The sequence below is a fragment of the Alosa sapidissima genome, chromosome 9 (genome assembly GCF_018492685.1).
Source record: "Alosa sapidissima isolate fAloSap1 chromosome 9, fAloSap1.pri, whole genome shotgun sequence".
NCBI classification, from domain to species: Eukaryota; Metazoa; Chordata; class Actinopteri; order Clupeiformes; family Clupeidae; genus Alosa; species Alosa sapidissima.
In genome coordinates, this window is record NC_055965.1 from 6764417 (window position 1) to 6780786 (window position 16370).

Genomic DNA, 16370 nt, shown 5'->3' on the forward strand with positions numbered 1-16370 from the left:
TTTAGGGAGGGGGAACAGGTTATCTGCTTCTGATTAAAGGAAGAGGAACTGATCTGTTTTTAATCTCAAGAGGGCAAACACGCCCATTTTAAGTGAAGGGAAGGGGAACAAGTGCTCTGTTTCTGACTGCAGAATGTGGAGAACCGTTCTCTAGATATAACCATATGAGGGGAACCGATTCTCTGCTTATGAATAATGAGGGGACCGTGTGAACAACTGACCACAGGCCATCAGACACACCCCTGTATTCCAACTACATACTGCTGGACCAGCTGGTCAGCACAGCAAACACGTACAAAGAGCTGATGTTCTGAAATGGACACTTGGCGTTGTGCTGAGCCAGCCAGTGGGCCGTCTTTGGACTGTTGCGTAAGAGGAGATAAAATAGTGCACAGCCTAAACAAAGGTGCCGGTAAAGGCGCTGAGAAACCGCTGACGGAGGTCTGTCACTGGCCAACATAGTAATGAAAACGAAAAAAAAAGAGAGGCCATCAAATTAAAGGAGAGCATACAGAAATGACACACACACAGACACCCACACACGGAGACACACACGGAGACACACACACACGGAGACACACACACACACAAAGACTCTCTCTCACACACCAGGGCTCCAGACTAACTTTTTGCACTGGTTGCACTGGTGCGCCTAACTTTTTTTCTTAGGTGCACCAGCACAAAAGTTAGGTGCACCCAAATCTTCAACCACATTGCATTTAACACCGCAGCAGGTTCACTTTTTTTTCCTTAATATATAGGTTGTCCTATGACTTATGATTTACAATTCTACAAGAAAAGTAACTTAATGAAGTGTTGGTGCTTTATGTGCTTCACTGAGCTGAAATTTAAACTTAAAACATCTCAAGATGAATTAAGTATAAATAACAGTGAGTAAATTAACAGTGCACGTCTTTTAAGGGCTTCAAACTGCACATCTCATGGCTCAATGTCTTACATACTATTCTTCATGATCTTTAGGCCTTGGCTAAACCAGCTCGCCATGCTAGCATCTTCCATAGAAATGTATTTGAGCACAATTTAAAGAGATGTTCCAAGTAGCCTGGGGGATTTTTATGTGATTTTGCAATTATGATTGCAATAATCATTTGACAGTCCCACAATGCAATTTACTTTTTAATTTTAGTATTTTTAAATTTTCAATAAGAACATCTATGGTACTGCATTAACTATGGTTAATGCAGTAACGAAATGGTAGGCCTATTATTATAGGCTATTGTAATGACTTGCCATGCTCGATCTAAATGTGTCCATTCAATTCACCGTAGCCTACACAATGACCACAGTTATACATGCAGGGAATATTTGGGCTTTAAAGGAACCATATGTAAGACTGTGGCCAAAACTGGTACTGCAATCACTTTCAAATTACTGTAGAGCGTTGTATCCCCTCCCCCTCCCCCCTGACTCGAGGTTGCCAACCCGGAATGCTGAAACACTACTGACTTTGTGATTAGTAGATAGGTGGAGGGTGGCGCATCAGGCCAAAACACAACATGACATGACAAAACACAACATCAACATCAGTTGAGGGCTGCAACTTCACTTTTTAAATGACAATATCCTGGCAGGACTACTGCTATCAGTGATATAAGTATTTGAAATGAACATGATTTCTTAATGTCTAGTGACATATCAGGGCCATTTTATGATTAATTTAAAATACATTTCTTACATACGGTTCCTTTAAATGTAGCAGCGATATACGGTTTGCGCCAAATACCGGATTAAATTGATTGATGCCATCAGAATGAGTTTACACAACTCGCGCATTGCTGTTGAACACCGGGTTACTCCGTGCATGTAACTGCGGTCAATGACGCACTCCTTTTCGGCGATATCTGTATCTCTGTCGTTCGCGAAGGCCTTGTGTGCATTGTTCGCAATTTTAAGACGTCTTTTCATCTGCAATGACTCCTATAAATTTGGCGCAAGTGGCATTCCTGTAGGCTACGTCGGGTTTACTATTTTTCTGGTGAATAATTATTTCCGACTGAACTTAGTGAAGGGAAGTTTCACTAGGCCTATCGTAGGCAATGATAAACTTGATCATCATCTCGGGCTCGTCTGATCGGTTTGCTGCTGCCAGCCGCCGAAAGGCAGTGGGGAGAGGGTACATTAACCTCGGCCTACTGTATGTGACCACACTGTAATGCAACTACATCCACTCTGTTTATCTGACGGGTCTCTGACCTCAGCACTTTCTGCAGCACACGCATTTTCAAATTTACACACAGGCACTGGGCCACGGCCAATCAGAGGGGAGGTCCCGCCCTTCACTATCTGTGATTTGTTTAAACCACGATATTGGCTAAATATGTGTCTGTTATTGAACCAAAGGTAGTTTCAATGCGGACACTTTTTCCTCTCTCGAATAGCTGGTCGCACCGGTGCACACACACACACACACACACACACACACACACACACACACACACGGAGACACACACACAGAGAGACTCTCTCTCTCTCTCTCTCTCTCTCTCTCTCACACACACACACACACACACACACTCACTCACTCACACACACACACACACACACACACACACACACACACACACACACACACACTCACTCACTCACTCACTCACTCACTCACTCACTCACACACACACACACACACACACACACACACACACACACACAGCTGTGTGTAGGGATGGAAAGAGTAGAAGCTGGACAAAGGCCAGATGTGGTCATAATTAAAGCCCCACGCTGTCTAATCCCAGCCTGAGTAGGAGGCTGCATGTGGCCCTGATGACAAGAGACCAGCTGACATCTGCAGAGAAGAGGACAAGATCACAAGACTACATCTGACCACAAGAGAGCAGTAAGAACGTGAAGTCAGTTCATGGACTCTACACGGTGGTGGAGCAATACAGTGCGAGATAGACTTATCTATTCTAATCTATACACTGTATCAATCAATCAATCAATCAATCAATCAATCGATCGATCAATAGACTAATATTACACAATGAGGTAAAAAGTGAAAGCGTACAGTCAGAGACCTTTGTGACTTTTGAGACTCTCTTCACAAAAAGCTACCATCTTCACTAAAGTTGCAAATGTGTTCAAGGCAACTTCAAAGACAACTCAATTTCATACTTTCCTCCATTTCACACAAACTGTCCCTCCACAGCTGAGCTTATGACAAACATTCATCTATAGTGAGCACACACAGAGACATCTTAGTCTTCCTGCACAGTCACGAGTCTATAGTGTTACTATCAAAATACCAGGAACCAATACACAGTGTGTATCTTTCTCTCTCTCTCTCTCACACTCACACACACACACACAAACTCAGTGATAATCATGTCTAAAACAATTCTGAGATTCCAATTCCAAGAGCTGAACTGCTGGCTGTGTGGAGATTTTCACCTGGGAGACACAATGAGAGCTGTGTTGCTGCACTCGACTCCACCGACGCTGCTGCCTGTGACCACCAATTAAAAAAGATTTCAGGGTGAGCGAGCGTGAGCGAGAGCCGCCATGCTGAAGTGAGCGTGACTTTAATTTGCGCTAAGAGCATCCCTCCTTGTAAAATAAAGGAGAATGAGAGCCCTGTTAAAGAAGGACCTCCATCTGAACATCTGCCTGTGTTTGTGTTTCCGAGGCTGTAAAATCCCACTGAGAGGGCCTGGCTGGCGGGGCCGACTCTACGCAGGGTGTGTGGGGGCGTGGAGGTGGGGGGGGGGGGGGGGGTGTGGGATGGCGTGGAGGAGGTGTGGGGGGCGTGGAGGAGGGTGTGGGGGGGGGGTCACTCGCTCAGTGTCACACTTCATGTGATGCTTGGCAGGATGGGACGCCCCTGTGGCCAAACTGAGGTTACTTATGAGCCCTGCTTACTCATCATTTAAGCACATGGCTTCACTTTAACACACACATACACACACACACACACACACGCAAAGCAAAGCAAACAGACAGACACACACACACAGACACACGCACACAGACACACAAACAAACACACAGAAGCCTGACATAAACAAAGGATGGACACGCACACATAATATGTAGCCTATAAACACTCTGACATACAAAAACAAACACACCCAGCCGCCCACACTAACCCCGAGCTGAAACCCTGAGCTCTGTGGGTGAGAGGGTGGGTGCGTGGAGGGCATAGGCCGTGCCGAGCTCTGTGGGTGAGAGGGTGGGTGCGTGGAGGGCATAGGCCGTGCCGAGCTCTGTGGGTGAGAGGGTGGTTGCGTGGAGGGCATAGGCCGTGCTGAGCTCTGTGGGTGAGAGGGTGGGTGCGTGGAGGGCATAGGCCGTGCCGAGCTCTGTAGCACCGAGCACAGGCAGCCCGTGGAGCTCTGGAAGCAGCAGTCGTCAGCAGTGCTGGTGACATTACCCCCGCCTGTCGGTATATATGCCGCTATAAACCCCCGCGCCTCCATGACAACCATAATCCTCTGGCCGCTCCTGCTGCACTCTCTCTCAGCACTCTAGGAGAAACGGCGGACAACATAAACTAGGAAACCTGAACCCGCCCAAAGGATTAGCTGTCAACAGGGCATAGCCTATGTCTGCAAGTGGCCACTCGCTCGCTCGCTCGCTCACTCACTCACTCACTCACTCACTCACTCACTCACTCACTCACTCACTCATTGTCTGTTGCTCACTCACTCACTCACTCTGTCTGTTGCTCACTCACTCACTCACTGTCTGTTGCTCACTCACTTGCTCACTCGCTCGCTCGCTCGCTCGCTCACTCACTCACTCACTCACTCACTCACTCACTCACTCGCTAGCCATGGTGGTGCGCTGCTGACTAGCGTTTACCACATACCCCATGGCCTCCATGTTTGTTTTACTGCGACACACAAGTGGAGCTGCAGAACAAACACCTCCCACCAGTGACATTCACCACTTCAAAATGATTTACTCATCGCAACAATGACGAGTGTGTGCTTGTGAGTTTTGGCAGAGAGAGAGACGTGTGGTCTGGACAACCGAGGCCAGAGACAACGAGCCGCTGGTGAGCTGCGATTCCCATTTCAAGCAGCTTGTGACGAACTGAACACAAGCCCCACAACCAGATGATGCCCGCTGCAGCCCCCCGGCACTGACGCCACTTGCAATTAGCCAGGCTCTGGACAATTAGTCTGACGGTCAGTCCGTCTGTCTGTCAATCACACAAACACAGCCCCGGTCAAATCCAATTTCCTCTCCAGTCAGCGCCGTCGCACGCTACCTATGCTACCTTCTCGAAAATAGTTCTGTCCCCATGGCAACAAAGGACTAATTAAAGACTTGCGTTGTGTGAGTTGAGTTTGCTTTCAGCCGTTCCCCCTTGATGGTGGCTTCTATTTGCTTTAATGTCTTGTCTGACGATGAGGCATGCAAGCATCATCAGTTCCCTTTCAAGACATTGTGAGGGACAATGGCTCACGCAAACGGCTGAGGTTCCGAGACGCCGCACGCTTACACTCGTCCCTTGTTAGCCTAGCTAAAAAAAGGACAAAAAAAAACGGGAGCAAAATCAAACATAAACTGGCACATAGGCTCTGGCATGGCTCCAGGGGGAAAAGAAGTGTTAACCCCCCCCACCCCGCATCTGAGGACATGATCCACTCTGAATCATGCATGCTGGCTTCTCTACAAACAGTTTGTACAGTGCGAAGGGAAACAAACAAACAAACATAAAAAACAAAACAAACAAACATAAAAAAAACAGTGTCTCTTTGTCAGTTGCAATGCCAGCTGTGTGCAGCAGCTCACACACATGACTGCCTCCCTCCCTTAACTCCTCATGTACTTCATCAAGGGAAATAATGTGACAAATCGAGTGTAAAGCAGCAAATTAAAAAAAAGTGACATTTTCATTCAATTATTCCTCAGAGGTGATTCTGAGTCAGCACTCTGGTAATTCGTTTTCGGTCCGAAATGCGGTCCGAGGCTACGCAAACGCCGCACCAAAAGAGTAAAAAGAACCAGAGTACAAAAAGTGCAAAAAGATGACCTCATTAGCCCACCCTCGCTGTAGGTTTCCATTAATGGTGATACAGTGCTTTCGCAAAGGGGGTCACAACAGTGTATCAGACTACAGATTACACAACAAGCAACTCAACCCAACCCCCACCCCCAATCAATTCCTTGCTATTCTGAATAAATAAATAAATAAAAGCCAGCCTGCACCCTCTGAGTCAATAGCGCTTGCGGCGCAGCTTTTTCCCCTTCCCACATCACTAAATCATAGCCTGCGGCTGAGTAAGCACGCAGTGGGCAAAAAAAATGCTCTTTCATATCCTCCTTATTCAGAAAAGGTTAAGCCTGAAGGTTTAAGGTTTCTGAAGAAAGCATAACTAAAGATAGCTTGAGGGCTACTCATCAGATAAGGAGCATATCTGTTTTGCATGTATGGACTGCTGCTAACTGTCTTACTTAGCCAGTTTCAATTTCCCTGTCAGCTTAACTAATTGGACCATGGCTTTTAAATTGAGATTGTCTCCTGCAAAGTGGCTGAGAGACAAGATGATTGTAGGGTCACATGATAACGGCTGCGGCAATTATGAGCCAAGCTTTGGACAGTGGGCTAGTTTCAAATTACATCAGCTCATACATCCTGCATCAAGAGCAATGACAATACACTCTTTTTTGTTACGTTCAGTGCTACTACACAGGAAAATGTCCTGCTATGCTATGTCAGATCAAGATGATTTTCTTTAAATGGGATGGAAAAATACACCAAAAACAATCCTTTACTAATGTCAAAAAACACACCAGTGGTGGTGTGCACAGCATAGCTGAGAGGCCTTTGGATTTCACAAGATGAGACAAAATGGCTCTACTCTTGTATTGTGTAGTATTGTATTACGATTGAATTGCACTAATTTATGTAATTGCCCCATTACAGGTTTACTTTCAATGGATAAACTGCTTGTTCACGGTTTATCGTAATATGAAGGGAAAGTGCACTTGATGTGAGTTTTCAACATAGAGTAATTGGTGGAGACACTGTAATTTCTCCAACATATTCGAGTGTTCAATCAACTTAAAGCTATTACGGGTAGACTTCTGTAGCCCAATGTAGCTCAATGTACAGCCCATTATCTGTGGCTACTCCAGTTCGGTAGCACCGATTTTGATCGTTATTTTTCCTATCAACAGTACTCGGCGACTTCTAGTGATCAAGATCCATGTAAAAATCAGCTGGATTTCTCCTTTAAGTTCCTCAATTGTGTGTGTTGTTACAGCACCATCAAATTTCAGTCTTTACAAGTGTGATCTTCCACTGCCTAGGCCTACATTATAGCTATAATTGAAACTAACTTTTTCTGTTACATATTTGTCCTTCTTTTAAAAATATATGGCAGCTGAAATGTTCACAATGTAGAACCATGGCCCATAATAATATTAAATGCTGTTTTGAGTGTCCAATATAAGTATTTTCATTCAAGTCACTGAGACAAAATCTCAGAGCATTAAAACCAGATTATAAGGTCCAACTATAAAACGACAAAAAAAGTTAGTTTTACGTTTAGAGAGTGAGGTCAAGTGGTTCGCCTTCAGAGCCCGTTTCACTTCCACTGGAGCTGCTTGCCCAATCTACCACAGGAGCCCTCCGCTCTGCTGCCGTGCCCATAACCGTACCCAGCGCAGGCATCCTCCTCAGCCCCTTACGCAACCGACCTCTCGCAGAGAACCCAGAGTGTGCTCATGATCCATATTTGACTCTGTGGGCGTCTATTTGAAATGGATGATCGTTCCCCCCGCGGGCCCGCGTGCGCTTAGACATCAAAGCATCAGGGAGGAGGGAGAGGATGGGCAGGCAGGGAGGCAGCAGAACAGCGCGCTACAATTTTTGGACTCGTCTTCCCGAACGTTCCCCCTGCCTCCATATACAGCTGATAACTCGTCACAAAAAACAGCATCAAACGGCATTAAATCAAAACAGCAGTCGTGATCATCATCATCATCATCATCACCATGGTGATGAGATTCGGAGCTCGAGATTGTTTCTATACGTCTGTCTTTCCACGTGCAGTGGTTAGGGGTGGAATGGACTGGAGCCGGTTGCCTCAGCAACAGCTGTCTCTGGCGATGAGAAACGGCCGAGACAGTGTGAGGCGCACAGATGTTTGGGGTCTGGCCTGGGCACCCCGTGGTTGCCCCTCCAGCGCTGGGCCTCTGAACATGTGTAATTGCCTCTGACACAAATGTAATATTTAACGAGACACAGCAGGGGCCAATCAGGTGTGGAGTGTGTGTTCGTGTGCATGCTTTAAAGACAGAGGGGGGAGAAAGAAAGAGAAAGAGAGAGAGAGAGAGAGAGAGAGAGAGAGAGAGAGAGAGAGAGAGAGAGAGAGAGAGAGAATCAGAAGTTTACTCTAGGCGCACTGTGGTCAAACTGTTTACTTTGTCTGAAATGCCATTGAGTTGTGTAGATAATTAAAAACTGCTTAACATGCAAGTGTAAGCACACTGATATGTCCACCCCCACACAAGCCAAACACTGCAGATGTGTATAATAGCTTGTCACATTGATATTCTTATTATATTGTATTGATAGACATTCATTATATATATTATATTTATTATATTGTATTGATAGACATTCTTACTGTTTTTTTTTTTGTATTTCTGAGCTGCGTCTATGCTTTGCAGCTAGAAGCCCCAGAGCTATGGAATCATGCGGTTTCCTACTTGTCGCTTGACTCGTGTACACTACCATACAGTCATGCTCTTTCTTCCACCCCCCCCCCCCCCCCCCACCACACACACACTACACACACACACACCCACATACCCAACCACACACACAATATTAAAAGGATTGTAGGGGGGTCCGCAACAGGAGCTGGAGAGGAGGGGCCAACCAATTTCCTCCAGAGGGGTACCCTCCCCGAAAGGTTAAGCCAGGGGCTAACAGCCTCTGGTGTAGCTGATGAAATAACTGCCTGTTTTTTTCTTTATCTGAACTACAAAACCCAGTGTACACCTCCAAGAGATCCACGGCTCGCACATGATGTCTCATTCTGCCTTTTCCACATCCTCTTTCTGGCTTCATTCAAACCACTGGAGGATGATTAAGCAGAACAAGCTTTGTACTAATTGACTAAGGGCCAAGATTTACCAGGGCAACCAAACAACATTGTCGCCATTGAGATGTTCATTGCACTGGTAATGGCTTTGTAATGGTCCTGGAGTCAATTGTTTACTCTGTTAAAAGGGTTTGTCCAGATAAGGCCCCTGGTTCTTCCCATGAGAAGGTCAAGAAGGGAACCAAGACATGGCTGCATTAGATGAAACAGGTCCTCATCGTGACCACTAAACACTCTGCCCGTTCTTCAGTTGAAGGGCTAAAATACCCCAGAAGGGCCTGGCAGTGCCCCCTCACAATATGCCCTCTGTGCCTCCGTCTGATCCAGGCTTTTGAGGCTTGAGAACCGCTATTCGGGCATGGGTCCACTAGATCCCAAGAACAAGGAACTCACTATTCCACTGGTCAAGGCTTCCAAATATAAACTCCACAGGGTCCACATGGAGACGGTTTCAGAGGCAGATGGCTTCACCACACGTCAGGATATCCCCCCCGAGGCATGCGCTTAATGGCTCTTGTATTGATTGTATTGTATTGTATTGTATTGTATTGTATTGTATTGTATTGTATTGATTTCAGACTGTGCTTTGATGATAGTATATTGCCAACTTCATCTGCCATTTCACTCGACCCAACTGCAACACCTAGCAAAATAGGTGAACGCAAGACAGACAGGTGAAAAGAGAGGTGATTCTGGGGGAGGTAAGGAGACAGACAGGTGAAAAGAGAGGTGATTGTGGGGGAGGTAAGGAGACAGATTGAGAAGGAGAGTAAAAAAGGAAAGGAGGATAGAGGGGGGGGGGGGGTACCTTCGAGTGTCTCTTCAAGTCAGCGCTCGCAGGCAAACCAGGCAGCTGCTGCATATTAGCTCATCACTCTGGTACTGTGATCTGGGCGGCGTTTGGCAGGGATGGAAAAGCCCACCGTAATTACAGTCACAGTAGGCAAGGCAACATTCGAGGAATACGAGCGCTAATCCCAAACTGTGTCATATCAAGTAGCTTGCAGGCCTGTGCCGCTGAATAACAATGCAGCAGGGCCTGCAACACATGATTTCATACATCATTAGGCTTATGCTCAATGCCACTGCGGCTTCGTCATTCCGATACAGGGTCTTGCAATATGCATGCAGTGAAGAAATGCATTTGGCTTTGCAGACCAACAATAACAAAAGACCCAGACTTACAACATTCAAGGACCTTATTAAACAGTACAAAGGGACTAAGCTTAGCTCGTAGGAATTCATGGCATGGTGGATTGCCCAATTAGATAAGCCCCTGCGTCATGGAGACCAAGAAAAGAGTAGAAATTGCCTGAAATGTCGTTCCCAAGCCAGTCACAGCTTGTGTGCTTTAAGCAGTCCACCGAGGAATACAAACTGCAGTGACCTCAGGGCTCATTGGGTTCGCTGTGGAGAACAAACAGCACTGGTCTGAATCGACCAGTCTCTGAGGCAAACCCAGTGAGCAGCAGGCCGCTCTCCCTCTCCGTCCCCCTCCATTCCGCTTCTCTCGCCTTTCCGCGTTCTGTTTTTATCAGAGTCAGAGTACGCCATGCGGCTGATTTCTCTCTGTTCTAACCTTTATATGTCAAAGGATTAAATATATCCACACCAAACACACGGCCACACGCAGCCACTAAAGCGCCTTCACAGGGGCCACTAAACTAGAGCCAAACAGAGAGCCATTGACTGACACTCTGTAACTGATAGCCTAATATTTGAACCAGAGACTCTGTGCAATCAGGATTGCATAACCTCTACAGCTGGCTGGCCCTGCCTGATAGGAAGACATGCGCTCACCACTCGGCAAAGCAACCCCTTTCTTGATGGAAACAAAACAGAAGGAAATTGGCTAGCATTAGCACATGATTAGCTGCTAAGCTCTGCTCTATTAGGTGCCTCAAAGGAGCAGAGCATTCGTGCCATCGGCAAATACCGTTTGACCCCTTCTCAAGGTTTCTCACTGTGAGGAATTAGGACTGTCTAATGGACTAATACGGTCCAATATGTGTTGACTATGCCATTTTTATATGTAGCAGCACTCCATATAGTAATACACAGTATGTCTACACTGAGCCCCCCGGTGCTGTTTCCCTCAATGCGGCTTTCATAAATGTCACTGCCCCGTGGGTTAATGGTGTTGTGTACTCAGCTTTTCATTACTTTGCTTATATGCTACCAGCAAGTACTTTTGTCACTTTTGATAGGCCAGGCTGTCACCTCCATTTCAGCTTTCAGACTGCATGCTTCTATATTCCGAACAAGATTTAGTGTAATAAGAAATCAGTGCTCCCCAATGCAGCCGCTGAGCAGGAAAGGTTGACCTCCCTCTGGGTAAAGACTGCCGGGTCCATCAAACCTTGTGGGCAGCGCGAGCATTAGTGGCCAGCAAATGGCCCATGACGGGTGGCACTGAGAGCCTATAAAGGCAATGAGAGGAGGTCCACGTCCATGGCGTAATGGCCTCTTTGCGGCCTGGGTCGGGCACCGCCAATCATCCCAAATGGCATCCTGATTGGATCAACAGCATTGTTGCCAGGGTGTCTTCCAGGGTTGTTGTGTAGCTCTCCCGGCTACATGCTCCCAGTTCCATGGGCCCTGCTAAATGGTTACACAGTTGGTAACACACACACAACACTAATCCTGGAGACCACTGCATCGCTCCTCCAGGAGTCAAGGAGAGAAATGACATCTGCATCTCCCAGGAGGTGCTGCTGGACAAAACAGACACTGTCATGGCTGATTGATATCACACACACACACACACACACACACACACACACACACACAATCTTTCTAACAAGCACCCCTTATGTCCAGGCTTATGTCCACATGGTTGAAATTCCACCAGGTCCGCGACCGTGCTGCCCAAGAACTTCACGTGCCCGTGTGCCTATTACTGACTGCCAATGATCGCTTGGTGGCAAGGATATATATATTTAAACCTAAGCTGTCATGGTAACAAGAAGAACTTCTAACCATGGGCGCGCAGTCTATTAGACGGTTGGATATGTGTATGAATATGTGTGTGTGTATGTGTGGGTATGTGTGTGTGTGTGTGTGTGTGTGTGTGTGGGGGGGGGGGGGGGGGGGGGGGGTTCTGCTTGAACAGCGCAGTCTTTACTTCGCAGTCGAAAAGGGGTAGTTAGCTCCACAAAGCTGGAGGAGTTTACGAAAGGAAAGGTCACAGCAAGTTGTGCATTTTAATGAGCATGTTGATAACTGAGTGTGGGAGACGCTTCCCCAGAGGGCTCCGCTCCACTGTAGGGGTCCATGCTCACAGATATGGTGTACAGTGAGCAGGAGCAGCAGGTTACACTTAACACTAGGCGTACGTGTGTGTACGTGTGTGTGTAAGAGAAAAGAATGAGAGAATGTTTTCATCCCCACAATTCTGGTCCAGTGCACTAAATACAGCCGATAAATACTCCCACTTATTTATTTGGCATAAACAACGTCCATTACAGATTTTCGGTGTCTGTTAAAGCCCCTGCTGGACACTGATCTCAAATGCCAAGGCCGGACTGCCAGCTTGGTGCCAGCTAAGGGCAGTGCCCAAAACAAAGCATTAATCAGGGAGAGTGACGACGGCCGCAGCGGTGGCTAACCCCCCAGGGGGTGGTGGTGGTCATGGCTGGCGGGGTGTATTTGGAAATCACAGCTTCCACTGCTAATAAAAGAGCTGTTGATTAAGTGGCCGTGCCCGACAGATGGGGCTGACTGGAAGCACCTCGCCACCGTCGTTGACCAAGCTCGCCGCGACACTTCATCAGAGACGGCTCGCACCAGAGCACACACACACACGCACGCACGCACGCACGCACGCACGCACGCATGCCTTTCACTGCAGGCAAGTGGTACACTGACTGCAAGGTTTCAGGTGCTTGCAAAAAAAAAGCTTTTTTTTAATGAAACATTGTTGCCACTTATTGCAAATACTGGTGAAAAAACAGTATCTGCAATACGTGACTTTCTCTTGGTGCGAACTGTACTGCTAAAGACACACTGTGCTTTTACCTCACTGATGGCATGTCTCAGTTCCTTAAATAAATCAAAGGTGGCAGGAAAACCCAGCGCCATGCATAATGAAAACAGGCAGACGTTTGCACAATGCATGCAAAAGATAAAGCCCCCCCCCACACACACACAATCTGACAAGCCTTGGAGCCATATCCTAGTTGCAGTGCAGTAGACTCACATGTGCAGGCTAGTGTTGCCTGCTCCACACATACAGGGGTGCGAATAATGGGGGGTGATTCATATTTGCACTGCTCCAGCACATGAACTCTTCCCCCTGCATTAGCAGTCAGGAGTAGAGCCCGACCGATAAAGGATTTTGAAGGCCGATACCGATACAAATATTTTTTGATTTAAAAATCCGATATTCCGATATATCGGCCAATATATATATATATTTTTTCAGACAACAAAACAACAAAACAACAAAACATTAACAGATTTCCCTAACATTAGTTATTTGTAGTTATTTATGAGTATTACTAAAATAATAATGCATTTTAAAAACAAACTTGTTTATTTTTAAATAATATTGTCACAGTGGAACAGAGGAACATCGAAATATATTAAAGTTCTGATCAATAAAATGTATAAAAATAGAAACTTAAAAGGTGCCATGTGTAAGAATTGAGGTAAAAATATCCAAAAAATTAGCTACACGCATCAAAAGAATGAGAAGAAATAAGGGCGATGATGTCATTAAAAAAATGACAAGGTATAGTGCTGCAGAGATATCAACCAGAATTAGCATGTTAAATTACTAGCCACAGCCCGACAGGTATCATAATACAAGTTTCGGCCATTGGAGGCGGTATGCGGGCAACATAACCGCCAGCCAAACTGCAATACACGTTTGTCGGTTGTTACTCTAGGGTAGACCATTTTACTTTCTGGAGGTATACTGTCCCCATCTTTTATGGAATGTGGAGTATGAATTGATTTTTTTGGCGTACATTACACATGGCACCTTTAAGATATGAAACTTAGTCTTTTGAACAAAAACACAATAACAACAACAACCAAATCAAAGTTACCAGTAGGCCTATTAAAAGACTTGGTAAGCTTCATAAATATAACTTTGAACTAAGACTTAATAATTACAAAAATAATGATGACATTATTACCATCATCATCATTTGTATTATCATTAAACAAGATAAAGGTCACTCCTAAATGTTTGAGTATGCGTGTGTAATAGGCTAACTAGTCCCTATTGCCTTATACTTATAATTACAATGTCAGCTTGCTTATCCCTTTACCTGCACTTTTAAAATTATTTCCATCAAGCTACATCAGCTACAACCATTTCCAATCATCAGTTGCTGCCTGCCTTCTAAAACCTCCTATTTAGTGATCTAAATCCATTATGTAACTCGTTAATGCTGCGGCTGAATGACTGAAACGCACACTTGGCGTCATTGTATTTCACACACGTGTAAAAGAAAAGCTAACTTTTATGCACAAGCTATGTTTGATACTTTTTCTCTGTCTAAATGTTCACTCCTCGCACGTCTAACTTACATTTTACAATGCAGGGACTGTAACTACAGATATACTAGTTATAAATACAGTAATCATTACTTTATTTAGGCAGAATAAGTTTGTTGTGGTTTCCAAGCTCATTAATGTTAACGTTAGCGGTCTTCCACTGATATTCATGACATTAGCTAGCTTTGTGGTTAGCTAGTCTATGATGAGCCATAATTTAGCAGTGGATAACGTCATACTGCAAATTGTAACATACGCTTTCAAAATAACAGGCCGGGGAGAGATGATACGTCTCACTGCTATAACTGCCACGCTATTAAAGAAATACATCTTCAGTCACATTGTCAAAAGTTAAAAGGACAGACAGTAAACTACACTGTAACAACATAACGTAATTACTAGCTAATTCCGCTTCACTCTCGACTTATTTAACAGCAGCAAAACTGGACATTGTTTTCACGAATTTTGTCATGCTTATTTGAGTTAAGAGAACTGATGGGGATGTTCTTTTAATTGTGCAAGCAAAGTCTCGTGACCAAATCACAATGAACTTACTTCATGATCTCACTCGCGGATAACTGGTTCTCTCCTGATGCTGGCTGGATCATCAGGTTGCAGGATGTGTGGAGCATTATACACGAGTGTTGCCAGCAGGGACGGTGTAGAGTGCCCTCTGGTCAAACTATACAACGCCAACACTCATGAATGGTTGAAGGGTAAATGCCGATACCGATAGTTTGGAAAATGCCTGATATCGGCCGATAATATCGGCCCGCCAATAAATCGGTCGGGCTCTAGTCAGGAGTCAGGAGAGTTGCAATTCAGAGTTGCCAGCAGCAGCAATAAGAAATATATAAATAGAAAGCTACACCTCTTAGGCCCCCCCTTCCACCCACCCACCCAATACAGATGGATTAGACAGGGAGCTTATGTCAAAAAATTGGGTGAGCGAAGTGGAATCTATTCTAGCAATTAATACCATTTGCGTCAGGCATTTGGGATTATATGCTCTTGCGTCGAGCAGTTCCTTAATCCTCAATTTCTGCGGGAATAGAAAGCACAAGGAAAGGTGAACTCATCTGGTGAGGGTTTTTATTTTTTCTCGCAAGAGAGAGCTTATGGGAAGAAACAGACCCAGAGGAGAGGAGAGAGGAAGAAACCAGGGAGAACTGAAATAAGCAATCGTACGTCATACTGATAGAGAGCGATGGCAGTGAGTCTGTCGAGCCGCTCTTCCTTCCAAGCCCAACGCTGGCCAACGGATATGAGTCAAAGTAAAAATGATTGCAGGGCTTGTGCCGGAGTCATGAGCCATTGCCAACTCTGGTCACGAGCATGAGCACGCCTGCTCAGGCAGCAGTTAATCACAGAGAGCCTCGGCGGCAAAGAAAAATCACCTGAGTGTAAAAGGGCTGTGAATCAGCAGCAGGGCATTGTGCAATGAGTAGGATGGCTTCAGCAGACCAACCAGTGGATCTGTCTCGTTTTGGGAGTGACTGACGACAGTGAGACGATCATCCTGGCCTTACGAATATGGGGTGAGAGTGATGCAGCCACCTTTGGCTTCATTCTTTCTTCTTTTGAGCTAGCTGGCACAGGAAATAGCCACAATGACATAAAGGCGGTGCTTCCTCTAACACTTGCCCCCCCCCCCCCCTCCATCATGTCTGCTCAAGCCTGTGAGATGCAGTTGGTCAAGGCCAGTGATTTCTTTTCAGCGAGAAAGAAACTTAATCAATAGTGAAAAAAAAACAACACATAGCTGAACACAGACAATAGAATATC

The 16370-nt window shown here is 45.7% G+C and overlaps 1 protein-coding gene across 3 annotated transcripts in view; it reads right to left on the reverse strand.

The window, feature by feature from the left end:
- Nucleotides 1–16370, reverse strand: part of LOC121718183 (cytoplasmic phosphatidylinositol transfer protein 1-like) — a 75959-nt gene that overhangs the window by 57309 nt on the left and 2280 nt on the right. The window contains exon 1 of one of the 3 annotated variants that reach the window (XM_042103086.1): nt 15141–15250. The exons of the other annotated variants lie outside the window; for them this stretch is intronic. The gene's annotated coding sequence lies outside the window, so the exon portion shown is untranslated. Of the gene's footprint in view, nt 1–15140; nt 15251–16370 lie in introns of those variants that run through there. 3 annotated transcript variants of the gene reach the window in all.